The sequence below is a fragment of the Xyrauchen texanus genome, chromosome 12 (genome assembly GCF_025860055.1).
Source record: "Xyrauchen texanus isolate HMW12.3.18 chromosome 12, RBS_HiC_50CHRs, whole genome shotgun sequence".
NCBI lineage: Eukaryota > Metazoa > Chordata > Actinopteri > Cypriniformes > Catostomidae > Xyrauchen > Xyrauchen texanus.
The window spans coordinates 39,116,409-39,133,429 of record NC_068287.1 but is presented as its reverse complement, the minus strand read 5'-3'; the positions used below and the strand labels follow the sequence as shown (position 1 = coordinate 39,133,429).

At 44.7% G+C, this 17,021-nt stretch overlaps 1 protein-coding gene across 1 annotated transcript in view; it reads right to left on the bottom strand.

Moving 5' to 3' along the window:
• The window catches only part of LOC127652622 (parvalbumin-7-like), a 38,639-nt gene extending 21,908 nt beyond the window's left edge, over positions 1-16,731 (bottom strand). Inside the window, exon 1 of the mRNA XM_052138868.1 lies at positions 16,521-16,731. The gene's annotated coding sequence lies outside the window, so the exon portion shown is untranslated. The remainder of the gene's footprint in view (positions 1-16,520) is intronic.
• Positions 16,732-17,021: the final 290 nt, after the last annotated feature.

Here is a 17,021-nt window from a genome sequence, read left to right as displayed (position 1 = left end):
ACTGTAGATTCTGTTGAACTTTGTATGACAAATTGCTTGTATGGTCCTCATTTGTAAGTCACTTTGGATAAAAATGTCTGCTAAATTACTAAATGTAAATCTTCAGTATAAGACAAACACATCAACTCACACACAAACACTCATTATCTAGCTGTAACACCAACTACATGCAAAAATGAGATAAAACGATGTGTAATTAGTAGGCCCACTTAGAATCTATTGACTTTTTTAAAAGTCCTTTTAAAAGGATTGTCCACCCAAAAAAATTGAAATTATTTAGGCAGAATGTTAGGCCACATCCATACTACATTTTCGTTTGAAAACTTAGTTTTCCAAAGTATGCGGTTTGAAGAGCTTTTTCATTTGAGGAAAATGCCACTCCAATGTGTATGAGATGCATAAACATAGCAAAATCAATGCATTTTAATCAAAAACATAATGGTGTGGATGTGTCCTTAGTCTCAGTCACCATTCACATGCATCTTTTTTCCCATACAATGAAAGTGAATGGTGTTGAAGCTAACATTCTTCCTAAAGCCCAAAATATACTTTGGTCAGACAGGAGGCATGAAGCAAATCTCATCATCAGCAGAATGCTTGAGCATTGAATGCATGCAGCCTGGAGTTGTTTGCACTAATAAGTGGATCCACAAGGTTGCAGCACACCCATTTGAGCTGTTGCTGTCACAAAGAAGCGCTAGAAGAAGAATGGCCGGTAAACATCAGAAGATGAAGGTAAAAACAACAACAGTGTATATGCAAGTCTGGAGCGCATGTGTGAGGAGGTCTGGAGATACCTGCATTTCTATAACTCAAGTCTGAAGGAATATAATGACATTTTTATTGGTCTACACTCCTGAAGAGAAAGTCTGGTGTCTCATAGCAGTCATTCTGCGCATGAGTCAACCACCTGTGAATGTGCGCACAGCTTTGTGTTGTATACTTTGACAGGCTCGCAATCGACTGAACGCAGACGTTGAGCATTCGCGTAAAAATGGGAGTATACCTAAGGCTTAATGTGTTCTTAATGCCTCTGGGCAGCTATTTTCAGTCATGCAGCTCCGACAATATCTTACTTATTGTACAATTTTGTTACTGTATTTAACTTACTTTTGCAGGTTTCACCTCATCTTTGACCAATGAATTTCCAGTACCATGCCTTTTCCAAGACTAATCAAGGCCTGGAAAATGCCATTTTAAGATTACCTGATATTTCCATGTTTTCCACAACCACGGGAACCTGTTTGTTTGTTAGATTGTTTGTTAGTTTTCATTTCTATCAGCTGTCTTTCAGTGCTGTGAAAAACAGCAATAAATAAAATTATTATTATTAACAACACTTCAAATCAGCAATAAAGTTGGTATCTGCAAGCTATGACATTTGTGACAACAATGACATCGTAAATTCTGCTTTTTTACCTCAAATCACAAGCTATGTCTATCAAAAATGTTATTTACTCTTTTAACTTTTTAAAGGAATGGCTGGACTTCCATTCCTACAGTCGACATATTGAGCGTTGTGATGCCTCTATCAAGCAGGCAATGGCTATTTTAAGTGTAAGGCAGGACTGCAGCTGCCATATTTAGCACTATGAGTGAGCCATTTCATCCCCTTATAATGTCTCTATAATGTACATGAAGCAGAGAGTACTACAATCGTATTAGTAGCTGAAAGCTTAATTAAATTAGCAAAAATATTTAATAAATGAGCAAGTGAAGGAACAGGGATTTGTAGAATCTGTGGAAATCTGCAGAGCTTTCTACTGAGTTCTATGGGCGCGGATTCCACGTGAGACTATTAATTAGCATGTAGACACCCGGACAGCTTTTTTCTGAAGATAAGCATGCACACATGTGCATATGAACAGTGTGTATGTGCTGATGTATTAAATAGCCATTACAGATTTTATGCATGTGGCCCATCTACAGCGAGAGAGAAATACAGAGAGGTCCCGTATCAGTATCAAGGGCAGTAGTACATTGTTATGTTTCATTTTCTTACAGCAGGTTAGATACTGCAACACAAATCTACACAAAGTTATTTTACACTCTACTGACCAACCTGAGCCTTAGGCAAAAACAGTGCGGCAAGTGCATCGTAGAGAGCTGCAGAATGAAAGAGGGAGTGAAAGGGATAGAGAGAGAGAGAGAGAGAGAGAGAGAGAGAGAGAGAGTGGCAGTAGTTATGCGTGCTCTTACAGAGGGTAGAGAGAGACTCATTGACATTAATGATCTATATACAGAGTTACACACATGCACACACTGTAGTAATATAATAATGGCCTCTTACTGTGATAGAGTCCCCCGGGTATTAAAGCACTGTTCGGCCTAATTAAGTCACTTCATTCCACACAGTGACCACTGCTTTCTCCTGGGCTTTCCCAGAATTCTCTGTCTCAGAGCGAACAGTACCAGTGTTACAGTACATGCTTATGTCTTGTCTGTTTTAACCTTCATAATTGCAATGCACCCTGAGGATTGGCAAGTTTTGATTGGGGTTTCACAAATGAAGAGAAGTCTGATTGGTTCTTATGCAAATATGACGCTTCAGTAACTCAGCATAATGTGGCCGATGTCAAGGCACTGGAACATTGGATGTAACATGCCAGTTTCCTCTTGTGATCATGTTGGTAATTTAATGACCCAAGAGATTCAAGCCCTGACCACTGATAAATGATGAATCTCAGGGAAACAGATAGTTTCAATGACTTCAGAGTCAAACGGCATCGTAACTGACAATGCTACTACTAACCTGCCCATAAATAAACATGGCACATCAAGGTCTTTGTTCATCAACTTTATGCCAAGCCTTAGACAGGGGGTAACAGCTGAATATAGCTGCAAAGTCTTGAAGTGCTTTTTTACCAATTGGCTGAATGAGTCTCTTTGCAGACTATGCCATCTCGTACCAGTCCAGGCTCACTGGCATGGTTTCTCTTTCCACTGCGGTGCTATGAAATCAATTGTGAGTCGCCACTTCCCTAAATGCATTCAACCAGTCCTGAGTACGGTTAACAACCTTGCTAAGATTTCCAGGATACTGGAACTGTACTTCTATCAGGAAGACTTGCAGACTTGAGTAGAGTTTTTGATGACATTTATTTGATGAATATGAAACAGGAATGTAATGTCTCTCTTTGGTGTAAGCCACATCTGGTGGTCCGAAGAAGTTGTACATGGAACCGTCAGATCCTGCTGGAGATAGGAGGCAGGGGCGAGGAGCCTACCACCAGGCAGGACGGGACTCAACTGGTGGCAGCGGGGTGGTGGAGGATGCCGTGTAGGTGAAGTCTTGGTGAGAAGGGTGGATGTGGTTATGCGGTGTCCTTGCAGGACAATAATGGATTGAATTTGAAAAAGTCTGGGAAAGATGTGGATGGGCAGTGAGGCCCCCGACCACCACCAGAAAAACTTATGGCTGAGGAGGATCGAGCATGTGTAATGATTGAGGTTTGTGTCAAAAAGATTTCCAGAGGATGAGGAAGACCAGTGCCTATGAGAGTGAATGCGCAGTTGACATGAAATATTTGCTTTTTATTTTGATGCAGATGTGTTATGATGAACAGACAGGATAGGCAACAGAAAGCCTAGACCCATAAACAATCATCTGAATGCATTTGATGGATATGACTGAGAACTTATTTCTGATGGAAATCAGAATAGCTAAGAATATTAGTATCATAGAACGGCTTGATTGAGGGAGATCTCCAACGTGAATGAGATATGGAGGAAGATCTGGGTTTTCTGATCGTTTACTCCCCGTGGGTTTGATGCGGGCAGAAGTTGAGATGAAGTGACTGCGTCATTGAGGAGGGAAGGCGGGCTTCCAGAAATGTTCTGTGCACCGGTTCGCCTGTGGCCTGGAGAGATCGAGCAGTGACTAAGACCATACAGAATTTACCTAGCTAATGGTACGAATATGTACAGTCTTCCTGCTAGAATTTTCTTATGTACAGTCCCGCTAGAACTATACTGTGCTTACGTTTACCGTTCTCAGAACCATTCAGATGATGGAAAATAATTTTTATTTAGGGTTCAAAACACTTGCAGAATCAGTGTTCTGCTGTAGATTCTCAGTGAACTTGATTCAGCTAGTAGACAATTACATTTTTCCTATGCAGCATGAAAACGGGGTTAGACTTCTGGATAATAAGGCTAATTATATCTCAGAGGCTAAATCAAATCTAATCTTGATTCAGTAGGGGAACATCCACATTAAGTCCGCACTGACGAGACAGCGTCCTTGACATTTGGAACTCTTATCAGCCTAAAGGTACCAGCTAAATATTCTATTGGCCCTCAGGGTGAAGGCCTGAAATCCCATTGGTTCTCAGACTGAAGGAGTTCATACTGGCTGTCAGGGTGCTTCTGTGAATTAAATTATTTTGCCCTTTAGGTGCAAGTGTCCCTTGAGATCAAGTGAATTTCTGTGATCACAAAGCACAGATACTGTAACATAAAGCCGCTATTCAGAAAAAAAAGAAAAGGAATGCACTCTTTCTCTCCTTTTTTGCTGACCGAATGAATGACTGACCTCTGTAAAAGAGACAGAAAAAGAATGAGATCATGAAAGTGCCCCTGTGTGCTGATCCCCAGAGCTCAGTTGCTTTTAAAGCTATACATGCAGATTTAGGGTATATCACAGTGGGTATTTAAGGAAAGAATACCCAGAAAGCTGAAGAAAGAAAGGAGAGTGTAACAGAATAAGATTGAGTGAGTCAGTTTTAGACCACTTTCCCTCTGGAACTCCGCCACGGTGGTGACCTCATTTAGGAGGTCAGGGATTGTTTAATTGAAGGTTTGACTCCTGGTGACTCCACAGTGACCTCAATGTCAGTCTAAAGTTAGACTTTCCCCTGCTGACCTACAAGCCCAGCAAAAAATATTCATCATAAACATTATGAAGAGCTTAGAATAGATTACTCACTAGAGATACCTGAAGGAAATAAAAATGACAAAGATCTCTTTAATTTCCCAGTTGTTTCTCATAGACCTCAAACAGATTAAATGGAAAGCAAATGGAGAATTTTGCTTATGTTTCCCATTTTTTCTTATATGTCAAGATACCAAAGCTATCAATCTAAAGTCACATTTTTCAATATGAACACAAACATGTCTTTTCAAATTCTGCCAAAACAAAATTATCTGACCTATATATACAGTTTAAGTCAGAAGTTTATATTCACCAAATACATTTAAATTTAGTTCCCCTTCTGTCGCTCTCTCCACGTTGTGTCGGAGAAGCGACACTAGGGGTCTCTCTTGAGCGCCGATATCCACCTCTGATCTATGAAAAAAGGCCAATGAGAGTTGGCAGCCAGTATTTGCATGTCCCGCCCCCGGACATACGGGTATTTAAGCGCCGCAAATACGGGAGTTCATTCAGAAAATTTCTTCGGAGCCGATGGTCTGTCTGCAGTTTGCTGCGAGTTACACACCACTATAAATGTTCCTGTTTCCTCTGACGATCTGCATGCTGTTGGATCTTGACGGCGCACAACAGTGGCTTTCTCCTTCACATTGCACGGCGTGCATTGTTGCCCCTGAGCGCTTCGACAGCGCAGACACACACACACTGTGTATTAAAAGAGTACATTTCTATTAAAAGAGTAATTTCTCTAAAAGAGCAAACACAGCTGCGTTGAACGTCCTTTTAAGGACGCGTCTTTTTCAAGATGCCTTTCCGCCCCTGTGTCGTTCCTGGATGCGGTAGAGTGCTTTCCGCTTCAGACGGCCACAGGCGCTGTCTCGTGTGTTTGGGCCGCGATCACACCGAGGCGGCGTTTGTGGATGGTTCATGTTCTCACTGCGAGAACATGACCATGACCACGTTGCGGTCGCGGCTTGCTTTCAACAGAAAGCAACAGAAGGCTGTGACCTTTCAACAGAAAGCAAGCCACCCCAGCTGCACCCCGCATTGCTCCTTCTTCCCACGGGATTGAGGACGGTGCGGTTGGCGCTGGGGGCGATTTGGGGGCGGCAGCGGGTGCAGTTTCGCCGGGAAACCCCCGCGAACCTCCCGTTCCCCGACACGCTCGATGGTTTCCGTCTACGCTCGCGGCGATAACAGCTCGCCTCACGGCCTGGCTGTCTATCCTACCGAGTCCGAAGCAGATGAGCTCGCCGCTGCATCGGAGAGTGCGGCGTCTGATGCCGAGGACTCCCTGGACTGCCGCTCGGGCCAGCAGGCCCAGGCTGAGGCCGACGCTCAGATGTCCGACATGCTTGCCCGGGCCGCCATGAGCGTGGGGTTGGATTGGAACCCTCCATCCTCCCCACAGCCTTCACGGTTGGATGATTGGTTCCTGGGGCGGCGCGCCGTTCGCGGCCTCGCGATCCCCGGTTCCTTTCTTCCCGGAGGTGCATGATGAGCTGACGTCTACGTGGAGAGCCCCGCTCTCCGCTCGTCTAGGTGCCACCCGCTCCACTCTCACCACCCTCGACGGCGGAGAGCGCTACGGATACGGGCGATTCCCCAGGTCGATAGGGCAGTTAGCGTACCATCTATGCCCCGGTAGCCCTACCGCCTGGCGGGCCGCCCGTACTCCCATCCAAGCCCTGTAGGACAACATCCTCGCTCAACGCGAAGGCCTACAGTGCGGCTGGACGCGCTGCCTCCGCCCTGCATGCGATGGCCCTCCTGCAAGTCCACCAGGCCAAAGCACTCAACATGCACGGGGTGGACCTGATCCTGATGTGCTGCAGGAACTGCGCCAGTGACCGACCTCACCTTGAGAGCGACGAAGGCCACAGCGCAGGCACTCGGACAGGCGATGGCCACCCTAGTGGTCCAGGAACGCCATCTTTGGCTCAATCTGGTCGAGATGCGTGAGGCTGATAAGAACCGCTTCCTGGACGCACCTGCCTCCCAGATTGGCCTTTTCGGCGACACCGTCGAGGACTTCGCCCAACAGTTCTCCGCGGTGGAGAAGCAGACGGAGGCCATCTCTCACATGATGCCCCACCGCAGACCTGCCGCTACGGGCCCTGCCCCGTCTGCCCGCCGAGGGCGTCCCCCTGCGAAGAAACCAGCTCCTGCTCCGCCTCAACCCGGGCCCAGCTCTCAGCCCCAGCGTCGAGCACCCTGCAGGCGGCGCACGCCCCCTGTCTCACGAACCCTCCAGGACCCGGAAGGCTCCCAAGCCGTTCCTGAGACAGCTGACCCAGAGCCGAAGATGTTAGCTCCGAGGTGGTAAGACGCTCGCCCCGTGGAGGGCGGAAGAGAATCCTTTGTTTTTTCATGTTTCCACACCCCTGACGGGGCTGTGGTACCCACATTCTCATTAACAGAGCTATTTCCTTTGCCTCTGGGTCACCTGGCCCACAAATGCCGTTCTCACGGCAAACTGCTTTCAGATTACGACAATCCCGGTACACCGGACGCGGCGATCCCGCCTTCCGCCTGCCCACGACTGTCCCCTGGCCGGCCGGTTCAGACGAGTCCAGAGGACGCCAGCATCAGACCTCCTCCTCAGTCACGAACCCGCCCCCTGCCGGGTGCGCGGAGCAAGGTAAGTGCTTTGAGTCTATTCTCAGCACCTCAGCCTCGGGCCGCAACGAAGCCGCCCGATGCTGCATTACCTGTTCCGCACCGCTGCGAGGCCCCGCCGGGTACATCCAAAATACTCGTCCCTTTGGTGCCCCTAGCGCAGAGCTGGGAAGCGTGGCTTTCGCTCCCCAATGCATCACGCTGGCTGCACCGGACCATTCGACTCGGTTACGCAATTCAGTTTGCCCGGCTCCCACCCCTCTTAGCCAAGGGCGCGGTAGAGCCCATCCCTCCAACCGAAATGAGGAAGGGTTTCTACAGCCCTTACTTCATTGTACCCAAGAAAGGCGGCGGCTTACGACCAATCCTGGACCGGCGAGTTTTCAATGGGGCCTTGTTAAAACTCCCGTTCAAAATGCTCACGCAGAGAAATATTCTAGCTGCCGTTCAGCATCTAGATTGGTTCGCAGCAGTAGACCTGAAGGACGCGTACTTCCACGTCTCAATTCTGCCACGACACCGACCCTTCTTACGGTTCGCGTTCGACGGCCAGGTGTTTCAGTACAAAGTCCTCCCCTTCGGCCTGTCTCTGTCCCCTCGCATCTTCACGAAGGTCGCAGAGGCGGCCCTTGCCCTGCTACAAGTAGCCGGCATCCGCAGAGACCAGGTGCTCCGGCACCTCAGCCGTTTGGGGCTTCAGGTCAACTGGGAAAAGAGCAAGCTCACTCCGGTTCAGAGCATCTCTTTTCTCGGGTTGGAGTTAGACTCAGTCTCAATGACAGCATGTCTCACGAGCGAGCGTGCTCAGTCGGTGCTGGACTGCCTCACTTCCCTCAAGCCAGGCACAGTGGTCCCTCTAAAACTTTTCCAGAGGCTCCTGGGGCATACGGCATCCTCCACGGTGGTCGCGCCGCTGGGGTTGATGCATATGAGACCACTCCAGCACTGGCTCCAGACTCGAGTCCCGAGACAAGCATGGCACCACGGCACGCATCGGGTAAGGATCACCCCCGCCTGCCTCAAAACACTCCGACCCTGGACAGACCTCTGCTTTTTACGGGCAGGAGTGCCCCTGCAGCAGGTGTCCCGACGCATTCTGGTCACAACCGACGCCTCCCGGTCCGGGCGGGCACGCATCAGCGGGCCATTGGAAAGGGGCCCCGCTGCGTTGGCACATCAATTGCCTGGAGTTGCTGACCGTCCTTCTTGCTCTCAGGAAGTTCCTCCCGTTAGTTCGGGACAAACATGTCCTCGTGAGATCGGACAGCACCATGGTGGTGGCGTACATAAATAGCCAAGGCGGCGTACGCTCCTGCAACACGTCACAACTCGCCCGACTCAAGTCACTGCGTGCCACTCACATCCCCGGCAAGCTCAACGTCGTAGCGGACGCGCTATCACGACAACGCCTGCCCGGCGGGGAGTGGAGGCTTCACCCCCAGTCAGTCCAGCTGATTTGGGAACGGTTTGGCAAGGCCCAGGTAGACCTGTTCGCCGCCCAGGAAACCTCCCACTGCCCTACTGCTGTAGCAACTCCCCCCTTCGAGGCTGGGATCTACCACCGCACCATACTTTCCACACGAGCCCTAAGACGGCCGTGTGACGTGTCTACCACTTTTCCTCCCCAAGAAAAAGGGCAGGTGTGGTCTCCGCAGGGTCTGGTAAGACCCCCTTCCCTATATGCGTGTAAGGGCCCCGGCCGTGATTGCTCTATGCGAGAAACATAGAGAGAAAAGAGGCCCAGCCAGGCTGGCCCGTTCCCATGTTGGCAAACATCGCCTTGTTCCCCTCCCAGGGTAACTAGAAAGATCCCGATGTTCGTATGGGGCATTGGGGAAGGGTACGTGCAGCCGGGTACAGACGATGCGTGGCACTGGATGAATCCCTGCCCGCCTCTGTATCGGCAGTTCACGTACACATCAGTTCAGCACATGGCAAGATTGGAATGGGTCCCCTAGTGTCGCTTCTCCGACACAACGTGGAGAGAGCGACAGAAGGGGAACGTTTGGTTACGTATGTAACCTCCGTTCCCCGAGGGAGGGAACGACACGTTGTGTCTTTCCTCCGCCATGTCACTGAACCGAGGCACTGTTGTGGCCGGACCATTTCCGGCTCCTCAGAAAAATCCTGAATGATCTCCCGTATTTGCGCCGCTTAAATACCCGTATGTCCGGGGGCGGGACATGCAAATACTGGCTGCCAACTCTCATTGGCCTTTTTTCATAGATCAGAGTTGGATATCGGCGCTCAAGAGAGACCCCTAGTGTCACTTCTCCGACACAACATGTCGTTCCCTCCCTCGGGGAACGGAGGTTACATACGTAACCAAACGTTTTTCACAATTCCTGGCATTTAATCGTAGAAATCATTCCCTGTTTTAGGTCAGTTAGGATCACTACTTTATTTTAATAATAGTAGAGAGAATTATTTCTTTCAGCTTTTATTTCTTTCATCACATTCCCAGTGGGTAAGAGGTTTACATACAGTTTGTTAGTATTTGGTAGCATTGCCTTTAAATTGTTTAACTTGTGTCAAACATTTTGCATAGCCTTCCACAAGCTTCTCACAATAGGTTGCTGGAATATATTGCTGGCCCATTCCTCCAGACAGAACTGGTGTAACTGAGTCAGGTTTGTAGGCCTCCTTGCTCACACATGCCTTTTCAGTTCTGCCCACAAATTTTCTATCGGATTAAGATCAGGTCTTTGTGATGGCCACTCCAATACCTTGACTTTGTTGTCCTTAAGCAATTTTGCCACAACTTTGGAGGCATGCTTGTGGTTATTGTCCATTTTGAAGACCCACTTGCGACCAAGTTTTAACATCCTGGCTGATGTCTTGAGATGTTCAAATTATGCTTCAATATATCCACATAATTTTCCTTCCTCATGATGCCATCTATTTTGTGAAGTGCACCAGTCCCTCATGCAGCAGAGCACCCCCACAACATGATGCTGCCACCCCCATGCTTCATGGTTTGGATGGCGTTCTTCAGCTTGAAAGCCTTACCCTTTTTCCTCCAAATATAACAATGGTCATTATGGCCAAACAGTTTCATTTTTGTTTCATCAGACCAGAGGAGATTTCTCCAAAATGTAAGATCTTTGTGCCCATGTGCACTTGCAAACTGTAGTCTGGCTTATTAATGGTGGTTTTGGAGCAGTGGCTCCTTCCTTGCTGAGCAGCCTTTCAGGTTATGTAGATATAGGACTTGTTTTACTGTGGATATAGATACTTGTATACTTTTTTCCTCCAGCATCTTCACAAGGTCCTTTGCAGTTGTTCTGGGATTGATTTGCACTTTCTGAATCAAACTACATTCATCTCTAGGAGTCAGAATGCATCTCCTTCCTGAGCGGTATGATGGCTGCGTGGTTCCATGGTGTTTATACTTGCATGCTATTGTTTGTAACGTGGTACATTTAGAAATTATTCCCAAGGATGAACCAGACTTGTGGAGGTCCACAATTTGTTTTTGAGGTTCTTTAGCTTTTTCCATTATGCCAAGCAAAGAGGCACCGAGTTTGAAGGTAGGCCTTAAAATACATCCACAGGTACACCTCGAATTCAGTACACCTCCTATCAGAAGCTAATTGGCTAATTGCCTAAAGGTTTTACATAATTTTCTGTAATTTTCCAAGCTGCTTAAAGGCACAGTTAACTTTTGTATGTAAACTTCTGACCCTCTGGAATTGTGATATAATCAATTAAAAGTGAAACAATTGTTGAAAATTTTAATTTTTCAACAATTGTAGATATCCTAAATTGTAGATGCCCTAAATTACTTGCCAAACTATAGTTTGCCAATATGAAATCTGTGGAGTGGCTAACAAATGAGTTTTAATGACTTCATCCTAAGTGTATGTAAACTTCTGACTTCAACTGTATATGCAATAATTCTATAGCTCTTATCTGCTGTAAGTGAACAATTGTCTCACTTGTGTCTATTTTTAATTCTCATGAGGCATTTTATGAGTTTTATCATCAGGTAAAATGTATATAAACGTATATGGGAAAGAGTGCATCTTAGGCCCTGTAACTTGTCACCATTTCTTTTTGTCTTCAGTATTTAATTTGAAATGGTCCTGTGGAGTGACAAATTCATTTTTAAAAGCACAAACGTTCCATGAACTTGTCCCTCAATTAATGTACGGTCATAAAACTTGCATATTAAAGCAATATCCTTTTAAAAATATGTTTTGATGGCATTTAGTATCACACCATAGGTATCTCAACTTCTCAAACATTTTTAATGACAACATAGTTAAATATGTAACCACAATGTATTTCATTAACTACCCATACAAAAATGATTGTAGTGTACTAGGATCAAAGCCTAAGAGAACAGGACAAATAAAGAAATGGTAAAGAAACAGCATACATCCTTATATCTTTTCTCCATGCATCCTCTTTGAACACTGCTCTCCTACAGAGAACATTCACTGACTGCCGCGCCAAATAAGATCACCTATTAACATAAATCCTCACTCAAAGAGTCATGTTTATTAGTCTTGCAATGCTGCTGTTGATGTATGTGTCTGTGTCTTTGTCCATTAGGATGCAGCTTATTTCTGAGTGGATAATTAGCAGGTGTTTTAGTGTTACGGCTAAAATCCAAATGAGATAAACACACACACGTGCACGCATGCAGACACACACACACACACACACACACACACACACACACACACACACACACACACACACAAACAAACACATTAATTTCATACTCACTCACAACACCCACACAAAGTCCCTGACAAGGACACAAACAAGAGAGCTGTATTTGTTCCTTGATAATGGTGACAGATCTACCACAAACACACATATTAAAACACACAACACAGCAAGAGAAGAACTGCGGAAATCGAACTGAAGGCCTGTGGGTTGCGATTAGAACCTCATAGCCCTGATAAAGACATTAACAGACAGCACAAGTCTGAAATAATATCCATCTGTATGTATCGCAGTAATCCTGCACTGTCATTGTTAGCATATGCATTCTCTGCATTTTCTCTGCTGAAGTACGGAGAGAGGAGGCAATTATTGGGCCATTTGACTTTGACTGAACATGTGATCAAGCGTGAACAGTTAAAGGGAAAAAGGCAGAATATGAGGGAAATATGGCCACTCTGAGAGATGAAATATGAGTTATGGCGCATGCTTTGTGAAAGTGAGTGGAAGCAGAAAGCTGTTTGTGACGATCCTGAGTAGGTTTATCTGGCTGTTCATACTGTACCTGCATTCATGCCCTGGGAAATATATAAATACTGTGATACATGAATGCACTTTTTATTGTGTAATTCATTTCCTAAAGAAATATTCCTTAGACTAGTATCACACTCCCCACTTGTTTCACAAATTGTAAGTATGTGAGCATAAAGAAAAAGATGTTTCAATACTTTCTCGGATTTATTGTGTTTTGTTCTTGCATTACCATTATCAAATATCAATCAACACTACTGTAGTCATAGATCAGTTATACATGCACTCACAGCAATGCAAACATGCATTCGCTAACATAAACTTTATGCTACACCATCACCATACCCTTCTCATCAAAGTTATTTCTGTTTTAATTACTGTAGAATGCAAAAGTAGTCCTGACGAGGCCGTAATTGCTCTGATCTGTTTACGTGAGGCTGTTAATGCAGGGCTGCGATAATGCAGACCTCACCAAGACTTGAATCAATTAATCTATCATTTCAAGACTGTCACAACAGTGTACAGCTCATTAATAAATCTCCAGAATACCTGACTGAGTGATGTGAGTGTATGCGTGGGTGTATGTGTTGGAGAGAAAGATATACAGAAACAGATCAGTGAGAGACAGGCTACCGTTGAGTTTCATTTAAAAGCTTCCACGTACAAGAGAATTTGAAACATACACACACACACACACACACACACACACACACACACACACACACATGCACCTTCACCAACATTGCATTTTCTACCTGCCAATACTCAATTAGTGTCAGCTGTCCAATCTCAAGGGCTCGCACATCCACAATCACACACATACATAAACAGACACACTGCAAACATTCAATTATGTCTATCTGTTCCATCAAAACTGTGCAAAGAATACATACACCAAAACACAGCCCAAAATATTCACTCAGTCAACCAAACATCACTCAAACTTTAAAAAAGCCCTAAAAGCAGAGGTGAGATTTTTTTCCCCTATGTTAAAACATCTTGTAGTATCTAGAGGCTGATTCCTCTTATTAATTAGCAATTATTAACTGTAATCTAATTACTTTTTTTAATAATGGTGCATAAGAAAGTAGTGTAAAACATACTTTGTCATCAGTTTTAAGTTACTGACTATTTAATGAATCTACATCATTGAGTACATTAAGGTAATTTAAGTACTTAACTAAAATACTTTTACGTACATTACTTGAGTTAGATAATACATTTAAAACATACATTATGTTCATATGTATGTATGTTGGTGTTTCTGTGACACCAGAAGGGTGACAATGGACGTTTTAATGTTTTAGAAAGTAACTTAAAAGTAAAGTGATAGTAATGTGATTACTTTTTTGTAATCAGTAATCTAAGAAGTAATTAGTATTTTGTATATTACTTGGATTTATCTTACTTTTTTCCCTCCACAAAAGTGTAAATGCGGTGACATTCTGCTGTTAACATAACATTACTCTGTTAGTATTCCGAGTAGCCTGACAAAGTAACGTTGTCTCAACCAATGGCACGAGATTGGGGCAGGGCTACCTGTTTGGTCAACCAATGTCAGAGGGGAAAGTGTTCAGGGAACCTGTTTGAAAAGTCATTATTTTTGCCATTCTGTTTGGTGACACTAGTGGCGCATAACTTACACACTTCACCTTCAAAACCACAGCACGTAAATAAATCACACTAGAGGAGATATAGGACAAAAACTTTAAAAAAAAATAGACTAATATTGAATCACATATGGTTTATTCTGGCAATCTTTGATGAACTGTTAATCCACTTAAAAGCGAGAGAGTTTGTGTGACTGATTTGGTTCAATAACCAGTGCAGGCAACCTTTTCACTCACACACACATACTTTGTGTGATTCACTGCAGAATGTCTGTAATATCTTTGCTGTGTTATCCTTCAGCTAACACATTAACACCATCCTAGCAGTATCTGTGCTCGCAGCCCTTTGAGCCCACACACACACACACACACACACACACACACACACACACACACACACACATACTGACAGCATGCATCATAAAGTGTATGTGAAGCCAGAGACACACTACTGCATCAGGACCGCAGCAGCACTAATGTGGCCATTCAATCCTTCATTAACACTGCCTTTCTCTCTCTCTCTCTCTCTCTCTCTCTCTCTCTCTCTTTCTCTGTTAATTCATACTCCAGATTGTGCAATTAGAACGCCCTGACAATCAGAATTTGTTTTGTTTTATACACCACACAATCAACTGTGTGTGTGTGTGTGTGTGTGTGTGTGTGTGTGTGTGTGTGTGTGTGTGTGTGTGTGTGTGTGTGAGCGTGTATTTATCACTTTGTGGGGACCAAATGTCCCCATAAGGATAGTAAAACCCGAAATGTTTGACCTTGTGGGGACATTTTGTCGGTCCCCATGAGGAAAACAGCTTATAAATCATACTAAATTATGTTTTTTGAAAATGTAAAAATGCAGAAAGTTTTCTGTGAGGGTTAGGTTTAGGGGTAGGGTTAGGTTTAGGGGATAGAATATAAAGTTTGTACAGTATAAAAACCATTATGTCTATGGAAAGTCCCCATAAAACATGGAAACACAACATGTGTGTGTGTGTGTGTGTGTGTGTGTGTGTGTGTGTGTGTGTGTGTGTGTGTGTTTTCTATATTTCTGAAGACCAAATGTCCAACAAGGATGGTAAAACCAGAAATCACCTACATTGTGGATACCTTGCAATCGTCTCCACAAGGAAAGTGGCTAAATGATGGGGCTATAATGTGTAAATTAAACTCTAAAATGCAAACAGGTTTCAGTTAGAGTTAGGTTTAGCGTTAGGTTATCACAAATGTAATTTTTATATAAAAACAAAAGACAATAGAAGTCAATAGAAAGTCCCAGTGTGAAAATATAAACATGAGAATAAAGGAATTAAAAGATGTGCAAAACATCTGAAAGAGAGAGTTAACAAGAAACAGTGAGATGATAGACAGACAGACAGACAGACAGACGGACGGACGGACGGACGGACGGACGGACGGACGGAAGGATTGACAGAAGGAAGAAAGGACGGATGGAAGTATGGGCAGATACTAAAGAGGAAATGTTCTATGCCAGATTGCCTTCATCATCATCTTCACTGTGTTGTGTTGGGATTTGAATAGCTTTGTAATGAAAGATTCATTAGGTTCATTTTTAAATGTCTGTATAAAACTCTCTGCCAGTTTTTTCTCATTTTAGAGTCCCATTCTCAGTGGATGCGCTCTATTACATTTTCAATAATGCTTTACAAGCTCTCTATTTCCCTCTATCACACACAGAGTGCAAAGGGCTGGCAGAGCTCAGCTGTGGTTTGTGAATGGGTTATTACATGAAGATGATGTTGCAGCCACTATGATTTTGATATGAGACTAACACCCCCCCCCCCCACCACCTCTCTCTCTCTCTCTCTCTCTCTCTCTCTCTGTTCTTTCTAACAGTTTTAATCTTTCTCATACTTCAGTATTGTCATATTTCTCTCTTCCATTTTCATTTTACAAGTCTACAATTTTTTTCATCCATCCTGTCTAACTTCCTTCTCTTTTTTCTTTTTTACAGGGTTCCTGTAGCTCAACTAGTAGAGCTACAGTGATGCCAAGATCATGGGTTCGATTCTCAGGGAACAAATAAACTGATAAAATGTATACCCTGAGTGCACTGTAAGTCACTTTGGATAAATGCATCTGCCAAATGTATAATTGTCTTTTGTTCCTCTCTTTTCTATCTATGGAACAGTTCCCCGTGTTTTATTGTATCTAGACATTCCATAACTCTGTCCTGTAGTGGAGCATGCTGGTTGGGGTCTTACCTGCTGTAGAGTGAGCTGGAGTCCCAGGTTCAGCTGGAGGTTCAGGTCTGCAGAGGAACGAGACCAGCAACGCACAGACAGACAGCAAACCAAACTGGAGCTTCAGCACACCAGAGAGAGAGAGAGAGAGAGAGAGAGAGACAGACAGAGAGGAAAAATAAGAGAGAGCCACAGCAGGACAGAGACGGAACACTGACTAGTTGGAGGTGAGACGAAGGGGAGAGAGTGTGAGAGGAAGATAAAGGGAGAGAGAGAGAAAGAGGAGGAGGGGAGGGGCTTCACTCGGATAGGAGGGATGGTGTGATGCCATAGGGATGGAGAGAAAGGAGAATAAGTGATAAAAGAATGAATGAACAAACGAATGAATGACCAGATAAATAAAATGACTGAATTAAGAAATGAATGAATGGCCAAATCAATAAATCGATTGATTGAATGAATGAGGTCCCTATTTTAGGTGCACCGTGCTAAGCGCAGTGCTGTGCTTTAAGTCATAAGGGC